The sequence below is a fragment of the Sorex fumeus genome, unplaced genomic scaffold (genome assembly GCF_029834395.1).
Source record: "Sorex fumeus unplaced genomic scaffold, SorFum_2.1 ptg000122l, whole genome shotgun sequence".
NCBI lineage: Eukaryota > Metazoa > Chordata > Mammalia > Eulipotyphla > Soricidae > Sorex > Sorex fumeus.
Window position 1 is genome coordinate 32154991 of NW_026606179.1, and position 18314 is coordinate 32173304.

At 49.9% G+C, this 18314-nt stretch overlaps 1 long non-coding RNA gene and 1 other non-coding gene across 4 annotated transcripts in view; both read right to left on the minus strand.

The window, feature by feature from the left end:
• The window catches only part of LOC130044397 (uncharacterized), a 49157-nt gene extending 30979 nt beyond the window's left edge, over positions 1 to 18178 (minus strand). For 2 of the 3 annotated variants that reach the window (XR_008795392.1, XR_008795390.1), the window contains exons 1-2: positions 8964 to 9191; positions 4360 to 4497 (exon numbers count right to left, since the gene is read on the minus strand). This is a non-coding gene — a long non-coding RNA (uncharacterized LOC130044397). Of the gene's footprint in view, positions 1 to 4359; positions 4498 to 8963; positions 9192 to 18122 lie in introns of those variants that run through there. The other variant, XR_008795391.1, reaches the window with a different exon arrangement.
• Positions 10837 to 10943, minus strand: LOC130044635 (U6 spliceosomal RNA). The gene has a single exon (XR_008795470.1). It is a non-coding gene; the product is annotated as a U6 spliceosomal RNA (small nuclear RNA).
• Positions 18179 to 18314: the final 136 nt, after the last annotated feature.

Consider the following 18314-nt stretch of genomic DNA (forward strand, 5'->3'; position numbering starts at 1 on the left):
TCTCGAGAGGGGCGGAGGAATTGAACTCGGGTCGGCCATGTTGGCCGCTTGTAAGGCAAACGCCCTACCTCTGTGCTATCGCTCCAGCCAGTAATAAAAATAAAATAAATATATCTATTATATTATATCCAAAAATAATAATAATAAAATAAAGATATATCAGACCCTGGGGGCAGAGCAACGCCTTACACATGCCCTATCTGGGTTCGGAGTAACCCCTGTGCATCGCCGGGTGTGACCCAAAAAAAGCAATAAAACAAAAACAAAGGGCTGGAGAGCTTGTTCCGAGTTTGAGTGCTCTTAGTTTGATCATTGGCACTGTGTGTTTCCCCCAAATATCACAGGGGAAAACCCCTCAAGTACGGAGCCAGAAGCAGCTCCCAAAAGCCAGGAAGGGGAAAGGCAGGAGCCTGGACATGGCTCTGGGGGGAGAGGGCATGCCGTGGCACGGCCTGAGGTTCAGTCTTGAGAACCACCTAGAAAGGGTAAAAAAAAAAATGGGGCCAGAAGATAGTTCCCCCGGCCGAGCACAGGCTCTGGGTGCGGGAGGTTCGTGTCCACGCCCGACACCACCTGGTCCTGTGAGCACTGCCAGATGTGCCCCCCAACAAATGAATCCAGGTGAACTCCATCTGCTTCATTTTGCTCAAAATATAATCAGAATATGCACAGAAGACAGGAGGCTCTGAAAACCTTTCTAAAGTATAATCAGAAATAACTTAGCTGTCAACTTACAAACGTCTGTGATTCCTTTTGGTTTTGTCCACCATGAATGTGGGCATGGGGGTCACTTCCCAATAAACCTGTAACACTGACCACCACCATCACCCCCACACCAAAAAAAAAAAAAGGCCAACAGCTGACTGCTAGCTTTGTTCAAACGACTCTTCAGACAGAGGGCAAAACTGGGCGAGGGGATTCCCAAACAGTGCTCAGCATGTCTGTGGGGGCCACTCCCCACTGGAGTTGGGGAGGAGAGTCCCTGCACAGATGCTCTCCCCGCCTCAAAGCACTGTCTTGACCACCCCAACTGCCCCCTGGCACAGCGCTGGGCTAGGGAGCAAGAGGATGATCAGAGACTGATAGTCAGGGGCCGGAGCAATAGTACAGCTGGGAGGGCATTTATTTGCCTTGCACACGGCCGACCCGGGTTCGATCCCCAGCATCCCATATGGTCCCCCCAAGCACCGCCAGGAGTAATTCCTGAGTGCAGAGCCAGGAGTAACCCCTCGGCATCACTGAGTGTCACCCAAAAAGCAAAAAACAGAGACTGATAGTCAAATGGAAGGAAATAATCACAGATGCAAAGTGGCAATAGGGCAGGTGGGTAATTAAATTGGGGCACCTGAATCTAATCTCCGCTCCACACCTTCATCCTCAATGACTCAAGTAATGACCCCCCCAAGATCCCTTACCGGCCAGAGTAATAAGCGCAGCATCCCGAGTTCTCCTGAGCACTGCCCAGAGGGGTCCCAGCACTGAGCCCTGCCAGAGTCTAGCCCCAAACAAGATTTTTAGAAAAAAAATAAAGGAAATCCATCAAGGGTAAATTCTGTTATGATTCCATCCAGATTGGGAAAAGCCAACAGGCACAGAGAGAGAGAGAGAGTTCCAGATGCTCCTTTTCCCGGGGTCACCCGGCCTGCCCCTGATACACCCACATCCACGTCGAAGGGGCAGACGCCTGGTACCATCGCCGGGTTCCTGGAGGCACAGCGCATGAAGGCGTGGGGATGAGCAGGGCTCACCTGCAAGGTACCAACCTGGGCAGGGTGAGGGCAGAGGATGCTGGCAGGGTGCAGCCACCTGGAAGATGCAGGCCGGAAGGTGGGGGGGGGAGGAAGGGGGAAGGGGCGGGCTCAGCCCGAGCTCCCCGGGGCCAGGCCATCAGCCCACTCCCCAGCCCGGGAAGATGAGGCCCCCCTCCCCCAGCAACCGCAACCCAGGGGAGTCCTGGGTCCACCGAGGCCGTGCTGGACTCCCAGCACCCCCTGGGAACGATTCTTAGCAGCACTGGCCCGCGGGGAACAGGGACAGGGCACCCCCGCCCTCCCCGGGCCGCCCCCTGGGGAAACATACCTGGCCCAGGTGGCCTCGCTCGCCTCCCTCCAGCCGCCTCTGCGCACTGCGCACCTCGCCTGCAAGTTCCCTCTCCCGGCTTCCCCCGGGGCCACGCCCCCAGAGGCCCCGCCCACCGGAAGTGGGCGCCCACAGCGCCCCCCGCAGGCTGGGAGGCTCGGCCGCCAGCACCCACCCGGCCCACCGCGTGATGTTCAAGGGTTATAATTCCTAGCTCTGTGCTAGGGAATTAGTCCTGGCGGTGCTCGGTGCAGGGGACCATATGGGGGGTCAGGGATGGAAGCTGGGTCAGGCATGTGCAAGGCAAGCTTCCTACCCATTGTACTATGACTCTGGCCCCCCCCCCATTTTCTTGATTTTTGACAGTTTTAGAATAGTGGAATATTTTTCCACTGTATTGCCTGGTTCCGGAGAGATCTATGAATTCTTAAATGGCAGTCCAACTGCCAAACGGAAACGTCTTTACATGCGGTAGAATTATTCAAAAGGAAAGGAAATTCTGCGTAACAATAAGGATGAATCTTGAGGACAGGATAGCAAAAGAACTAAGTCTCAAAAAGACAAATTCTGGAGGCCTGAGCAGTTTTATAGTGGGTAAGGCATTATTTGCCTTGCACACGACCAACCCAGGTTCGATCCCTGGCATCCCATATGGTCTCCTGAACAACTCCAGGAATGATTTCTCAGTGTAGAGCCAGAGGTAACCCCTGAGCATCGTCGGGTTTGACCCCCCCCCCAAAAAAAGGGGGGGGTGCTGGACCAGAGAGACAGTACAGTGGGTAGGGCACTTGCCTTATACTCGGCTGACCTGGGTTTGATCCCCAGCATACCATATGGTTCCCCCACGCACTGCCAGAAGTGATTCCTAAATGCAGGAATGCACCCCATATGGTCCTACAGTAAGTCCTGAGTGCAGAGCCAGGAGGAACCCTTGAGCAAAGAGGGGTGTGGCCCCAGAAACAAAACACAACAAAAGAGAGTGGGGCTCTGTTCCTATAAGGTCAGTATCATTGTAAGTACAGATACCTGGACATGAGCAATAGCACACAAGTAGGGAGTTTGCCTTGTACGCAACCAACCTGAGTTCAATCTCTGGGATCCCATAGGAGCAATTCCTAAGTGCAGGGCCAGGAATAACCTGAGCACTGCTGGGTGTGACCCAAAACAAAAGGAAACAAAACAAAAGAAATTGCAGATACCTGAATGGGCTCATTCTCATTCTCTCCCTCTTTCTTCTTTTTCCTCCTCCCAACCCTCCACCCCACCCATCTTCCCCTCACCCCCATGAGCACACTCAAAAGAAACTGTGAGGACATTGTGGCAGTTGTCCGGCAACCAGAGCTCTTAGCAGGGGGGATGTGTTAGAACCTCAAATAGCACAAAGGTCAGCAGAGAAAGATCAGCCCCATGTCCCTCCTCTGTCCTATGAACTTTCTGCTGTAGAATCACAGTGAAAACAGGGCGGAGAGTGATAGTCCAGAGAGGAAAGTACTTGTTTTGCATGCAGTTCCCCAAGCACTTTCAGAACTGATTCCTGAATGCAGAGCCAGAAGTAACCCCTGAACATTGCCAGGTATGTCCCCAAACAACAACAACAACAAAAATGACAGTTAAAAAAACAACAAAAAGTGATGAGAAGGGGCCACAAAGATAGTGCAGGGGTTAGCACTAGCCTTGCATGCAGCCGATCCCAGTTCAAATCCCCAGAACCCCATATGATTCCCCAGAGTGATCCCTGAGCACAGCCAGGAGTAAGACTTGCGCGCCACTGGGTATGGCCCCCAAACAAACAAAATCATGAGAGAAAAGATAGTAATAACACAGGAATGCGCTAATAACAGTGTTCACCATCAGCTCCTCATGAGAGTTTTCTGCACAGCAAAAATTCGAGCAGAAAAAAAAAAAAACATGGCTATTGAGATCCGTGGTGGTGGAAAATGGGCACAGGTGGAGGGATGGGTACTTGATCATTGTATAATTGAAACCCAAGCACAAAAATCTGTATGTCTACAACTGTACCTCATGGTGTTTCACTAATAAAAATTTAAAAAAAAAAATTCGAGCAGAGGGGCTGGAGCAATAGCACAGCAGGTAGGGCGTTTGCCTTGCATGTGGCTGACCCGGTTTCGATTCCCAGCATCCCATATGGTCCCCCAAGCACTGCCAGGAGTAATTCCTGAGTTCATGAGCCAGGAGTAACCCCTATGCATTGCCGGGTGTGACCCAAAAAGCAAAAAAAAAAAAAATTCAAGCAGAGTCCTGCCTCCTAAGGAGTCATACCTGAGGGTCAGGGTGACGAACCCGAGAGGCAGCAGACAGGGCAGCTTCCTGGTTGAGAATCCCAGGTGGTTTATGGGTGTGGAGGGGGGTGTCTCAGCTCGATCCCGGGAAGCCTCCAGAATTCCTGAATGTCAGCTCCTGAAGAGAGAGTCAGGGAGTCCACTGAGCACGCATGCCCCCGGCCTGGCATCTGCTGCTGCCCACAGGTCCCACTGCTCAGAGACTCTGCCAGGCCATAGGCGTGCCGCATCCTTGCCGTCACTCGGGGAACTCACCGCCACATCCTTCCATCCCATCGTGCACTCTGCTGGCACAGTGTTATGGGTGAGCTCGGGTGGCGCGGCAGGCATGGCACAGAGAACCAGGACTCGGGGATCAGGACAAGCGGTCCCCTGCACAAGCTGGGAACACAGCACTGGCCGGTGAGCTGACTGCGCTCAAGGTGTGGTCGGATCGGGCCGCACAGGCTAGTTCTGCTTATCTGACCTTAGAGAATGAAAGGCCTTCTCCACCCCACCCGGATCCTGGATGGACGGTGCTTAGGGGAGAGTGGCCCTCGTGCCCGTGGGTCTGGGGCAGCAGATGAGATGAGCACTTTCCCCAGTATCCTCTGGGGGTGGGGCTTGCAGTCACAATGGGATTCCACGGTGACATTGCCGATCCACTGAGAACTTGAACGAAGCCACTGTGACCTCAGTGTTCCAGGAGCTGCCCCCCTCCCCCAAGCCCACCCCCCACAGTAGGGACTGTCCTCCCTGGTTCAGCCCTGGACCACATGGCCCCCATCAATTCCTGGTGATGCGCCGAGACTCGCCAGCCTCTGCAGGAACCATCCCCATCGCGCTGGTCTCCTTTGTAGGATGCGGTGCTACAGGTTTCACATATCTTGCTACACTTGGGAGTGTCCCCACCCCAAGGGCCAGGAGCCAGGACATGGACATAGAGGGGCAGAATAAGGCCTGCCACCACTGTGGCTGTCAGCCCACAGGAAGCCAGACCTTGTTTTGTTCAGAAATTCCAGACTGTGGAGGGAAAGCCTCCCCACCACCACCCCTTGGGTAGCTATCCTCACCCTGGTCCCCACAGCAAGTGAGCAGGGCCCCAGGGGATCCCTCCAAGTCCATATGCCCATTGTCACTGAGGCAGATCCCGTCCAGATCATGGATACCACTCTCCTTTTTAACAAGATTAGGGGAAGTAGGGACTAAAGAGATCTCTGGCACCCAATATAGTCCCCGCAGGACCCACGGGATCCTGATCTCTTCTGCACCGATAGTTCTTTTATAAATTGAAAAAAAAAAAAAAGAGGGAGGGGGGAAAGGGAGCACCTGGTGTGATGCTCAGAGGTTATTCCTGGCTGGATCAATAGCACAGCGGGTAGGGCATTTGCCTTGCACTCAACTGACCCAAGTTCGATTCCTCCATCCCTCTCGGAGAGCCCGGCAAGCTACCGAGTATCCTGCCCACACGCAGAGCCTGGCAAGCTCCGCGTGGCGTGTTCGATATGCCAAAAACAGTAACCACAAGTTTCACAATAAAGACATTACTGGTGCCCGCTCGAGCAAATCGATGAACGGGAGGACAGTGCTACAGTGCTACAGTACTCAGGGATCACTCTTGGTGGGGCTGGGGGAACCATAAGGGATGCCGGGGATCGAACCCAGGTCAGCCACGTGCAAGGCAAGCACCCTCCCCGCTGACTATCTCTCCAGATCCTGATAGATTGCCAGACAGTTTGGCCTCCATGGCAGGGCACCAGAGCTTCAGGCAAAACCATCTTCTTAACATACTGACCTCAGCGAGGGGCCCCCAGTCTCCCCATGGAGCACAAATCCACGTGCACAAGAGGTGTCCAGCCTGACTCTACCCTCAGAGCAGCTCACCAACAGGCAGTGGCAATGTGGCCTGGTTTAAGCTCCAGTCCGCAATGCCAGCCGGCTGGGAGAAGCCTAGAATGGGGGGCATTTGGGAAACTGGCTCCGGGATTTATCGGGCAACTAGAGTATGGCGGAAGGAGGTAACCCAGGAACAGCCGGATGGAAGAGATGCCGCTTCACCACTGTCAAAGAATCTTCAACCTGCCCACCACCGTAAGCCCCTAGGTTAAGTTTTGGATGAAAAGCTGCTAAGTTTTTGTTTTTGTTTTGCTTTTTGGGTCACACCCGGTGATGCACAGGGGTTACCCCTGGCTCTGCACTCAAGAATTACCCCTGGCAGTGCTCAGGGGACCATATGGGATGCTGGAAATCAAACCCGGGTCAGCCATGTGCAAGGTAAACACACCCTACCCGATGTGCTATGGCTCCAGCCCCACTGCTGTTTTAAGTTTTTAAAAGTAAATCAAGGGGCTGGAGTAAATCAAGGAGTCACCCCTGTGCATCGCCGGGTGTAACCCAAAAAAATTTTTTTAAATAAATAAAATAATAAATAAAGTAAACCAAGCCACGGAGGTGACTCCACATTGGAGCACGTGCCTGGCATGTGTGAGGCCCTGGTTTGAAGCCCAGCTTCAGGAAGATAGTATGTGACACGGTGCAGCACCAAAAGCCAGATAAATGGGTGTCTAAGTCTTGCGAGGTTATCACATACGACACTCGAGGCCAGAAAGATAGTACAAGAGTGAAGGCACTTGCCTTGCATGTGGCCAAACCCCACTTTGCTCCCTCAAGCACCACCAAACATGATCTGAAAACAAAGTGTTGATAGCAGCCCCCAAGCATTATGTGCGGGTGTGACTCCCCTCCAAAAGAAGAAGCGTTTAAATAAAGGGGTAAACTTATTACGATGAGCAGAAGAAACTCTTGCCCAAGTATACCAAGAGACATGCACTAGCAGCGTCCATCAGCAGCTCAGTCAGCAGGACACTTGCCTTGTACTCTGCTGACCCAAGTCAATTCCCAGCACTACATGGGGTCCCCCAAGCCCTGCCCCCAACGTACCATTCATAGCAGAAGGAAGGAAGGAAAGAAAAACTGACCCCTGAACATCTATCACCTGGAGAGAGAGTACAGCTGGCAGGGTGCTTGCCTTGCATGTGGCTGACCTGAGTTCTATCCCCCACATCCCATATGGTCCCCGGAGCTGCACCAGGAGACCCCTGAGCACAGAGCTAGCAGTAAGCCCTGAGCACCACCAGGTGAGTCTCAAAAACAAGAACAAAAAAGACAAATATCTATCAGCAACAAAATGCATGAGTAACAGATCTTACAGTGGATTACTAGAAGAAGGGAAATGCAATGCCTAAGACCAACACAAAGGACTCTTAAGAATCAGTACCAGGGCTGGAGCGATAGTACAGCGGACAGGGCGTTTGCCTTGCACTCCGTCAACCTGGGTTCGATTCCCAGCATCCCATATGGCCCCCTGAGCACCGCCAGGAGTAATTCTTGAATGCAAAGTCAGGAGTAACCCCTGTGCATTGCTGGGTGTGACCCAAAAGGGAAAAAAACAGATACAAAAGGCTACCGATGGACAAGCAAAATGACTCAGAAATACTATGAACATGCCACTATTTGGTGAACTATACAAACAAGAACTACCCATAATACACTGCTTAGAAGTCCATGGGTTGGAGGATAGCACAGCGGGTAGGGCGTTTGCCTTGCATGCAGCCCACCCGGGTCCGATTCCTCCACCACTCTTGGAGAGCCAGGCAAACTACCTAGAGTACCCCGCCCCCACAGCAAAGCCTGGCAAGCTACCCGTGTATTATTCGATATGCCAAAAACAGTAACAAGTCTCACAAATGGACACGTTACTGGTGCCCGTTTGAGCAAATCAACGAACACGTGAGGACAGTGCTACAGTGCTAGAAATTCGTATCTATGGGGCTGGAGTACAGTGGGCAGGGCGCTTGCCTTGCCTGAGGTCCACAGGGGTTTGATCCCCAGCACCCAGTATGGTCTCTGAGCCCTACCAGGAGCTCTCCCTGAGCACAGAGCCAGGAGTAAGCCCTGAGCACTGTTCAGTGTGGGGAAGAAAGGGGAGGAGAGGAAGGAGAGGGGGAGAGAGAGAGGAGGGGAAGGGAAGGGGGCAGAAGAAAAAGGGAAAAGAGAACAGAAGAGAGAAAAGAGAAGAAAAGAAAAAAAGAAAGTGAAAATTCAAAAAAAACGGGGGGGGGGGGGGCGAGGCCATAGTACCGCGGGGAAGGTGTTTGCCTTGCACGCGGCCAGCCCAAGTTGGATCCCGGCATCCCATAGGGTCCCCCAGCACCGCCTGATTGCAGAGCCCAGAGCATGTTCGGGTGTGACCCCAAAAAGCCAAAAAAAAAAGGGAGAAAGAAAAGAAAAAGTAAAAGGAAAGAGAAATTAAAACGACCTGCCCATGGAACAAAAGTACAAACTGCCGCCTGGGGCACAGAAACCTGAGCGTAGCCGGGGCGGTCGGAGCCGCTCACCCACATCAGTGCGTGGGTCAGTGGTGCTGGGAGGGGCGGGAGACGCCGTGGACACGCGGAGAAGCGCGCTAGCCCCCTACCCCACCCCCCGCAGGGGGCACACCGGGAGGGGAGGCTCGGCGGGCACGCACGCGCGCGCGCACGCCCCACCCCGCTCCGTGCGTACCGGGGATGCTGCAGGCGCGCGCGGGAAGCTCAGGTGCCTTACCTGGGAGCACGCGGGAGGGACGCGGGGGCCGGGGCTCAACCCCTGGAAGAGAGACAAAGGCGGCGCGCGGGGCTCCGCCTCTGAGGACTCCCCAGAAGTGGCGCCGGAAGGAAGCCGGACCCCGGTCCCTGGAAGCCCCGGCGCGGGTCCCGGGGCTGCAGCCCCAGCCCCACCTCCACTCCCGGGCTGCAAGAAAAGGAGGCGTGTTATGTTAAATTAAAAACAAAACAAAAAGAACGCACGGCCGCGCCCTGGCCGCCTCCCGAGGGACCAGGCACCCCTGGGGTGCGCCCACTTGGTTGCATTCTTGCATTCTTTGTCGTCTTTGGTTTTCTTTTTCTTTTTGGAAAGCTTTCCATATTTTCGATTGTGTTAAAAGTTAAATCCGGAAATCCCGTGCCCTGGCCGCGAGTCTGCGGACCATTCAGTAGCACGAATGCCAATACAATGTTGCCATTGACCCTGCAGCTTTGTCCAACCGCTCAGGGGGCACTTCAAGAGGCTGATGTTTTCCTGGCTCGGTTCAGGGCACTGTTCCGGCCAGAGAGACGGAAATGCACGTGAACACACAGTTCCCCCGGGCGCTCCTGACCGCGGCGTCCCCACCCGTGAGCCCCGCCCTGTCCCCAGGCAGCACGAGGCTCAAGGTTCCGTGGTGGTGGCAGCGCATGGAAGGTTCTCACGGCACCCCAATCCAGCCCCTTGGGAAGACCGACTGTTCTTTAATTTCATTTATTTATTTCAGTTTGGGGGGGTTAGGGCTGCACCAGGCAGTTCTCAGGGTTTGTTCCTGGCTCTGCACTCAGGGATGACTCCTGGAGGTGCTCAGGGGGATCAGAGGAGGACGGCAGGGATAGAACCCGGGTCAAACTGCGTGCAAGGGACACACCCTACCCGCTGAATGATCGCACGGAGCCCCAAAGCCTGTTCCTTTCAAAGCACAGTAACGGAAGGCACGGAGTCAAAAAGTCAAGAGACTGAGGGAGGGGCGGGCCGCTGGTCCCGCTGCAGGACGCCAAGATCTCTCCGTGGGCAGAAAGCAAAGAGGGTGGGTGAGCAGGGCCAGGGAGCGTCCAGGGCACGGGTCCAGGACGAGCACCAGCCCAGGGACCCATGCCAAAGGAGCCCCAGGGGAGCTGGGAGCAATTGCCCAGGTGTGACCGACGTAAGCCGGACCCCCTGCCAGGTCAGACACTTCCGGCAGATTCTGAACCCAAAGTGCAGTGGAAAGCCACCCCGGGAGGTTTGATACCCGGAGGGCAGGACCCCCCGCAGAGTCTAGACAAAGCAAGAAGGAGGTGTGGGGGGAGGGGACAATTAAGACTGATGAATGGCCCCTTCCAGGGAAGGGCCGGGACAGTGGGGAAGGGAAGAAGATTTGGGATCCACTTTGAAAGTCAGGTGAGTCAAACTGATGGGGTGAGGGGTTGGGGGCAAGGGGAGGAGTTAAGGAGGCCCCCCTCTTCTCCTTGCACAGGGCCTACCCAGGTTCAATCTCAGGCATCCCATTTGGTCTCCTGAGCCTCTCCGAGTTGTAATGCCTGCCTGAGTGCAAAGCCAGGAGTAGCCCCAGAGCATCACTGGGTGTGGCCCAAAAAACAAAAAGCGAAACAAAAAGAAAACAGAGCACAGCAGGGTAAGACCACATAAACTACAAAAGAAGAAGGAAAGAAAGAAAGAAAGAAAGAAAGAAAGAAAGAAAGAAAGAAAGAAAGAAAGAAAGAAAGAAAGAGAGAAAAAAGTTCTTTTTTTTTTTGAGGAAAAGCTGTCAAGGACAGTTTCTTTTTTTTAATTAGTGAGACACCATGAGGTACAGTTGTAGACTTACAAATTTTGTGCTTGGGTTTCAATTATACAATGATCAAATACCCACAAAAACATGGAACGCTTCACAAATTTGCGTGTCATCCTTGCGCAGGGGCCATGCTAATCTTCTCTGTATCGTTCCAGTTTTAGTATTTGTGCTGCCGAAGCCAGCACGAGAAAAAAAGTTCTTTATCTTGAACATTTGCATTTAAAAAGAAGGTATGGGGTTTTTTATTTTTTTTTTGGAAGTAAAGGTTCTGATGAAAATGAGATTCTGCTATCAGGTTTGACTGATAGTAAGGAAGGATTACCTTTGCCAAGGATTGAACCTGGCCTCCCACCCTCCTGCCCTCTGAACTATCTTTCACACTGGCCTGCTGGCTTTCAATGGAAACACATCTAAGATGTGTCGTACAAAAAATGCTTTTTTTTTTCATTATTAGCAAAGATGCATTTAAATGACCCATTTCCCTAGTTGATTAAGGGAAGGACCAGGAAAATTTTGTTTTTATTTTGATATGTTTTAGTAAAGGCTTATCTCATCAATTGTTTTTGTGCCACATCTAGTGATGCTCAGGGCTTACTCCTGACAGTATTCAGACAGCTACCCTCCACCCTACCTCATTATGGGATGCCAGGGATCGAACTTGGGTCGGCCACAAGCTAGGTAAATGCCCTACCTACTGCACCAGACCCTAGCTCATCAATTTTCTAGAAAGACACGAGGTGAGCGGGTTACAACCAAGTAAATCTTTTGTCTGGGGCCAGAGAGAGAATTCAAGGGGCTGAAGCATATACTTTGCATGTAGGAGACCCGGGTTGGATTATTAAACTGGGAGTAGCCCTCAAAATACTCCAGAGTGTGGCCTCAAATCTCATCCCACACCACCCCCCCCCAAAAAAAAATCTTTTTGCAAAAGAGGAAATTTCCACAGTATTGAGGAGGATCTATTTTATTGACCAGACAATAAACTTTTTGTTTGGTTGGGGGGACCACTCCCAGCAGAGCTCAGTCTATTTCTGGCTATGTGTTCAGGCAGTTACTGCCCAACTTGTTGGGGATCGAACCCAGGTCCAGTTCCCACAAGCAGTGAGCAAGGATTCCAATTGCTATGGATTTTTTTTTAATTGAATCACTGTGAGATAGACCATTACAAAGTTGTTCAGGATTGTGTTCCAGTCATAGTGTTCCAACACGTCTATGGATCCTTGACAATAATTGTTACTCTGTTTTTTTTTTTTTTATGATTCCAACCATCCCAGTAGAAGTGACAGCATATTTATGGGCTGTTTGGTTTTTAACACATTTGTGGGATTTATTTTTTTTTTTGGTCTATTTGTTTTGGGGACCACACCCAGCAGTACTCAAGTACTCAGGGCTGATTCTTTTTTTTTTCCTTCTTGGGTCACACCCAGCGATGCTCAGGGGTTACTCCTGGTTTTGCACTCAGGAATCACTCCTGGCGGTGCTCAGGGGACCATATGGGATGCTGGAAATTGAACCTGGGTCAGGTTCGAGTGCAAGGCAAACACCCTACCCGCTATGCTATTGCTCCAGCCCCTCAGGGCTGATTCTTGGCTCTGCACAGGGATCACCCCTGGTGGAACTCAAGGGACAATGTGGGATGCTGAGAACCAAACCTGCATGCCAAGCGCCCTACCCACTGTACTATCACCCTGGTCCCCCATATTTGTGGTTTGGACTTGCATTTCCCTGAAGCTAAAGGTAGGGAGCACGGTTGTGCCCAGTTGGTCATCTGTTTCTCTCTACTGGTTCTCCATTCAATTGCTTTGGACACTTTTTTTTTTAAATGATTTTTTATTTTATTGACCGCCCTTGGCAGTGCTTGGGGGCTATTCTCAATGCAATGCTCTAGGATCACTCCTGCAGGTGTCGGAAGGACCCCGTGGCACTGGTGATCGAACTTGAAGCTCCAGCCTTTGAGCTATCCCTCTGGCCCTCTTTGTCAACCTTTTTTGGGGGGAGAGTTATGTAGGCCACACCTGGTGGTGCTCATGAACTGCCCGTGGCTAGAGATACCTTACAGCAGCTGGTAGGGCACTTGCCTTTCACACTGCTGACCCAGGATCTATCCCCAGCACCCCGTATCCCTTGCAACCTTCCAAGAGGGCTCCCTGTGCATAGAGCCAAGAGTAAGTCCTAAGTACCACCAGGCGTGTCCACAAAACCAAACCAAGGGGTAGAGCAGCAATACAGTGTGTAGGGCAGTTGCTGTGTACATGGCTGACCTGTTTTCCAGTCCTGAACAATGCCAGGAGTGATTCCTGAGTGCTGAGCCAGAAGTAACTGCTGAGCATTGCCAAGTGTGGCCCCCCAAACAAACAAAAAAAAAAAAGTAAACCCAAAACATAACAAAGAACACAATAGCTATTCCTGACTATAATTGAGGGGTTCTCCTGCTGGTGCTCTGGGGATCATTTGGGTTATATATACACATTTTTTAAAGTTTTTTTATAAGGTTGTTCACAATAATTTATTACATTCAATATTCCAACACCAATCGACCACCATTACACCTTACCAACACCATTATTTTGAAATTTACCACCACCACCCAAGCCTGCCCCAAAGGCAGATCCTAAATAATTTATTGTGTATTGATTGTTGAGTAATCTGCTAAAAATGATCCAAAAAGGTTTCCTTAGAGAAAAGTGTATGAAGATTGTTGTACCTCACCTTGGAGCCATTAAGCCCTAGCATAAGAGATTACTAACATGTTGTTACAGGTTGAGCCTTGTGTGCTAATATACATATATATATATTTTGTTGAGATTAGTTGCCGTCTACTTTACAACTGGGGATTATTTGATCGAATCCAAGATTCCATACTCAAGCATGCACTTGTCCTTTGAGCTTTCTCTCTGGCTCTTTCATTATTTTTATTTCCTTTTTTTTTGGAACGGGTATTTGGACCACATCCAGTGGTACTCAGGGCTTACTCCTGGCTCTGTGCTCCGGAATCACTCCTGGTGGTTCTTCGGGAACCACGTGTGGTACCAGGGACGGAAACTGGGTCAGCTGCATGCAAGGCAAATACTCTACCTACTGTACACAGCCCTGGGTTTTGGGTTTTGAATTTTTGGTTTTGTTGGTGTGGCTTGATTTTGGGCCACACCTAGCAGTACTCAAGAATCACTACAGGAGGTGCCTGGAAGACCGTATGTGGTACGTGGGACCAGGGATGGAAGCCAGGTTGGCCTCATACAAGGCAAGTGCCTTACCTGCAGCACTATTTCTCTGAGCTAAGTTCTTTCATTGTGTGGCATTGATTAATACTTCCTTTCTGTAAAATTCCGCCACATAGAAATACATTTTGTTTATTTATTCATGAGGCGACAGACACTTGTGTTGCTTCCGCTCTGGCTTTTAAGAATAATGATGCTATGTACATTTGAGTACCAGATCTTGATGAACATATGTCTCAGTTCCCTTGGGTGTATAGGCACATAGGAGTAGAATTTCATGGTCATAATATATTAACTGAATATTTACCTTTTTGAGGACCTGCCAACTGTCTTCCAAAGGGGCCACATTCTTGTCCTACATTTCCACCAGCAACGTATGAGTACTCCAGTTTCTCTACAAATCATGTGGTTTGTTCTTTGTTCTACTGATATGATATCTTATATTAATTTAATTTTGTTTTTTTAGGGGCCACACCCATGGTGCTCAGGGCTTTCTCCTGGCCCTCTGCTCAGGGATCACTCCTGGCAGGGATAGGGGGACCATACTGGCAGTTGAACCCGTGTCAGCGGTGTACAAGGCAAACATTCTGCCTGCCCCCAACATTGTACCGTGTACAGTCCCATCACTTTTTGATGCTAACCCAATTTTGCTTTACTGAGATAAATTATATATCATGTTGTATAATCCTTTTTATATATTGCTAGATTCAAGTTTCTAACATATGATGATTTTTTCCATTTATATTAACAGGTACTGTTAAGTTGGTAGAGGGGAGTTTGGGTCACATCTGGAAGCACTCAGGGGATAGATGCTCAGGGCTATGTGCTCAGGGAACTATACATGTAGTGGTAAGGATTGAACCAGGATCAGTCACATGAATGACGAGGACTTCAACCTTGCATTTTCTCTCCCACCAGTTTTTTGGGGTGTGTGTGTGTGTGTGTGTTTTGGAAGGGGGTTAACCCGGCAGTGCTCAGAGCTTATCCCTTTCTCTTAGCTCAGGAATCACTCCTGGTGAGCTTAGGGGACCACATGGAGTTTCAGGGATTGAACCCAGGTACAAGGCAAATGCCCTACCCACTGTATTATCACTCTAGCCCCATCTCATCATTTTTGTTTTGCTTGTGCCATGAGAGAAAAAGTAGATAAACATAGATTTAGAAGTATTATAAATAGAAAGAAAGGAAGAACAGAGAAATAAAAATGGCTAGAGGGATCGAGGCCAATCAACTCAGCGACTCCTCTGTACACTCGTCTCTGAAATGGGTTTGATGACAGCCTTTGGCTCACCTGTTGCCGTCAGAGGAAAGAAGAAATAAAGCCTAGGACTACTGGTAAGAGGTGAAGAGCTTTAGTAACAGATAAGCTAGCAGGCCACAGAGATAGCTCAATGGGCCAGGCACAAGTTTTGCATGGAAGAGAGCTGGGTTTATCCTACGACAGCAGGGTTCCTTGAGTACTGCCAGGAGACAGAGCCTGGAGTAGCCCCCAATACTGCCAGGTGTAGGTCCCAAACCAGATAAACTTTATTTTATTTATGTTTTTGGCTTTTTGGGTCACACCCGGTGATACTCAGGGGTTACTCCTGGCCCTGCACTCAGGAATCACTCCTGGTGGTGCTTAGAGGACCATATGGGATGTTGGAGATTGAACCTGGATCAGTCACATGCAAGGCAAGTGCCCTACCTGCATTATCGCTCCAGCTCCTACACAGATAAGATTTAGCTTATTTATAGGATCTTGCTGACTTTTATCTTTCACTAACCCCCCTGGACAAAGGGCATAAGAGCCTCTTACAGATCTCAGCACTGACTCCTATACCACAGCCCAGAACCTGTAGACTAACCCCTGATTTGTTTCCATCAGTCAAGACCTAGTAACAAGATGGTTTTATAAATCTTGTTTTGTTTGGGGGAGGAGAGGGTCACACCTGCAGTGCTGGGGATATGGAACACTCTGTGGTACTAGAATTGAACTCAGTCTCACTCATGCAAAGCATGCACTCAGCACTGGCTTCAGGCATCTCTCTGGTTGTGATGTTTCTAAAAATCTATTCCCTTTGGCATGTCCTCAGCACAGTGCTGGGGTTGCAGGCGTCTGAATGGTGTTTGCCTTGCACACGGCCGACCCAGATTCGATTTCCAGCATTTGATAGGGTCCCCCGGAGCTAGCCAGGAGCCCCACCTGAGTGCAGAGCCAGAAATAAATCCTGAGCACTACAAGGTGTGACGCCAAAACCAAAATCAAGTGTCCAAAGGGACTAAGAGACCCTATTTCTCTTCACACACTAACCACGAACTCCCACAATCCATACTTGGAGATGCCAAAGGTAGTGCCACAAAGAGTACCTTTTCAGAGAAAGACATGTTCAACATTTATTGGTGCACAGGCGAAAATGAATAGTGGAGAGGAAGAACCCCAGGAGGTAATCCTTGGTCTTCTCTCTGCTGTCCTAAGCTCTTGCTAGAAACGTGCACACCCCACCAGGCACACAAAAGCTCGGCAGTTAACAGAACTGTCTCCTTTGAAGGCAAGTTAGCAAAACTCCCACTTATCACAATGCTTTGCAACGTGCTATTCATCAGTCTGTCTCGCTCCTCACCTCCCCAGGATCGTGCCCAGGAGAGCCTGTCATGTAACAGATGTTCAATAACCATTCTCTCAGCTCTGCTGGGTACCAAAGGGAGAAGTGATGAATAAGATTTGGAGATGGAGAAATGCAACACTGAACAAGAAGTCAAAAGGGAGAGTTTGACTTACGGATTAAACCCAAGCTAGGATAATAATCGCAAGAACTAGGCAACTACTCACTTTCCTCCTTCAAGGCCTTTTAATACCTAGCTGGGTAAGTTTCAAACTTTTTTCTTTATTAGCTGGAATATGCTTTGCCTTGGGATCAGAGCACAGCTACTACACACAGACACAGACACACACATACACACACACACACACAAACACACACTAGCCTCAAGGGGGGTGGGGGGTGGGGGAGATCATGAGACTATTCACTCTTTACTGATTTTTTTAAATTGTTTATTTCAGTTCATTAAAAGTCCGGCCTAATCAGTGGCTGAATAAATAACAATACTCCTACATTAAAAATTTTAAATTTTAAAAATTAAAAAAAATAGTCATAATTAATTCAATGAGCTTCACAGCTCTCATTGGTTTTGACTCACAGTTCAAAATATATAGTCTCAAAGAGGGAAATAAAATTATGAAAGCAAAAGGTATGGCCCAATTTTCTGGGTGGGATGTGCTAGTAATGCTTCTTACATCACCATACAAACAAAATTTACCAAGGGAAAAAAAGGGTTTTGTCTCTTGTCCCTAAACTTTGAAGTGTTAAAGTAAAGTAACCAGGACCAGAGCAGTAGTACAGTGGGTATAGCCTTTGTCTTGCACAGCGTCAGTGTGGGTTTGATCCTAGCACCCCACATGGTCCCCTGAGCACAGCAGGAGTGATGCCTGAGTCCAGAGCCAAGAGCAAGCCTTGAGCAAACCTGGGTGGGGGCAGGGGTGATGGGTGGGGGGGGGGAGGTAAAGTAACCAACAAAATGAAGGAATGAGGAGAGGAGGTTAATTCATCAAGACTGATGAATGAATTAAATACACAAAATGCTGATACTCCATACTGCTTGGAACTTCCTTAGCCTCATTGCTTGACAAGTTTCTTCTGACCTCTCTTGGGCTTCTCATTTGAATTGAGTGCCCAGAAAGCGCCACCATCCCCAGCACTAGCTCTGGCTAGCGCTTATATATAGAAAACTTTATTTACTTGTGTATCACCTGTTGTAACTCTTCCATCAGGAGGAATAATCTCGATCTCCTTTGAACTTATCTCTAAGAAAGCGCTTAGCACATCATGCACTAAAGAGCTGTTGAACAGGTGATGAGCAAGGAAACATTTAAATCCAAAATCAATGTAGATGATGCCTTTCAGATTTTTTTTTTCCTGGTAGAAAAATAGAAGATCTAGGTATCGGGGCTTATACTTTGCCTCCTTTAGGATTTGGATGAGCAGGGTGACGGAGAAAAAAAGTTCAAAGACATACATACTTACACGAGGGGTTAGGTATCTAGGAAAGAGATCCCTTCTTTAGAGAAATCCGTCCTTTTTGAGTTGGGGTCCGTTCTGCACATACCTTATCTCCCCTTGCATCCTACCAGGAGGGCCGGCTCGATGATTTCCGTGTCTCCCCGTTTGCATCCCGAGCCTTGCCGGGAGATAGTTGGCCGCTCAATCAATATTTGAAGACTCCCAAGAGGAACCAGCCGGAAACTACTAGCAAAGAAGGCACCAACGTGCTGCGGGGGGTGGGTGGCTGGGGAGGCGG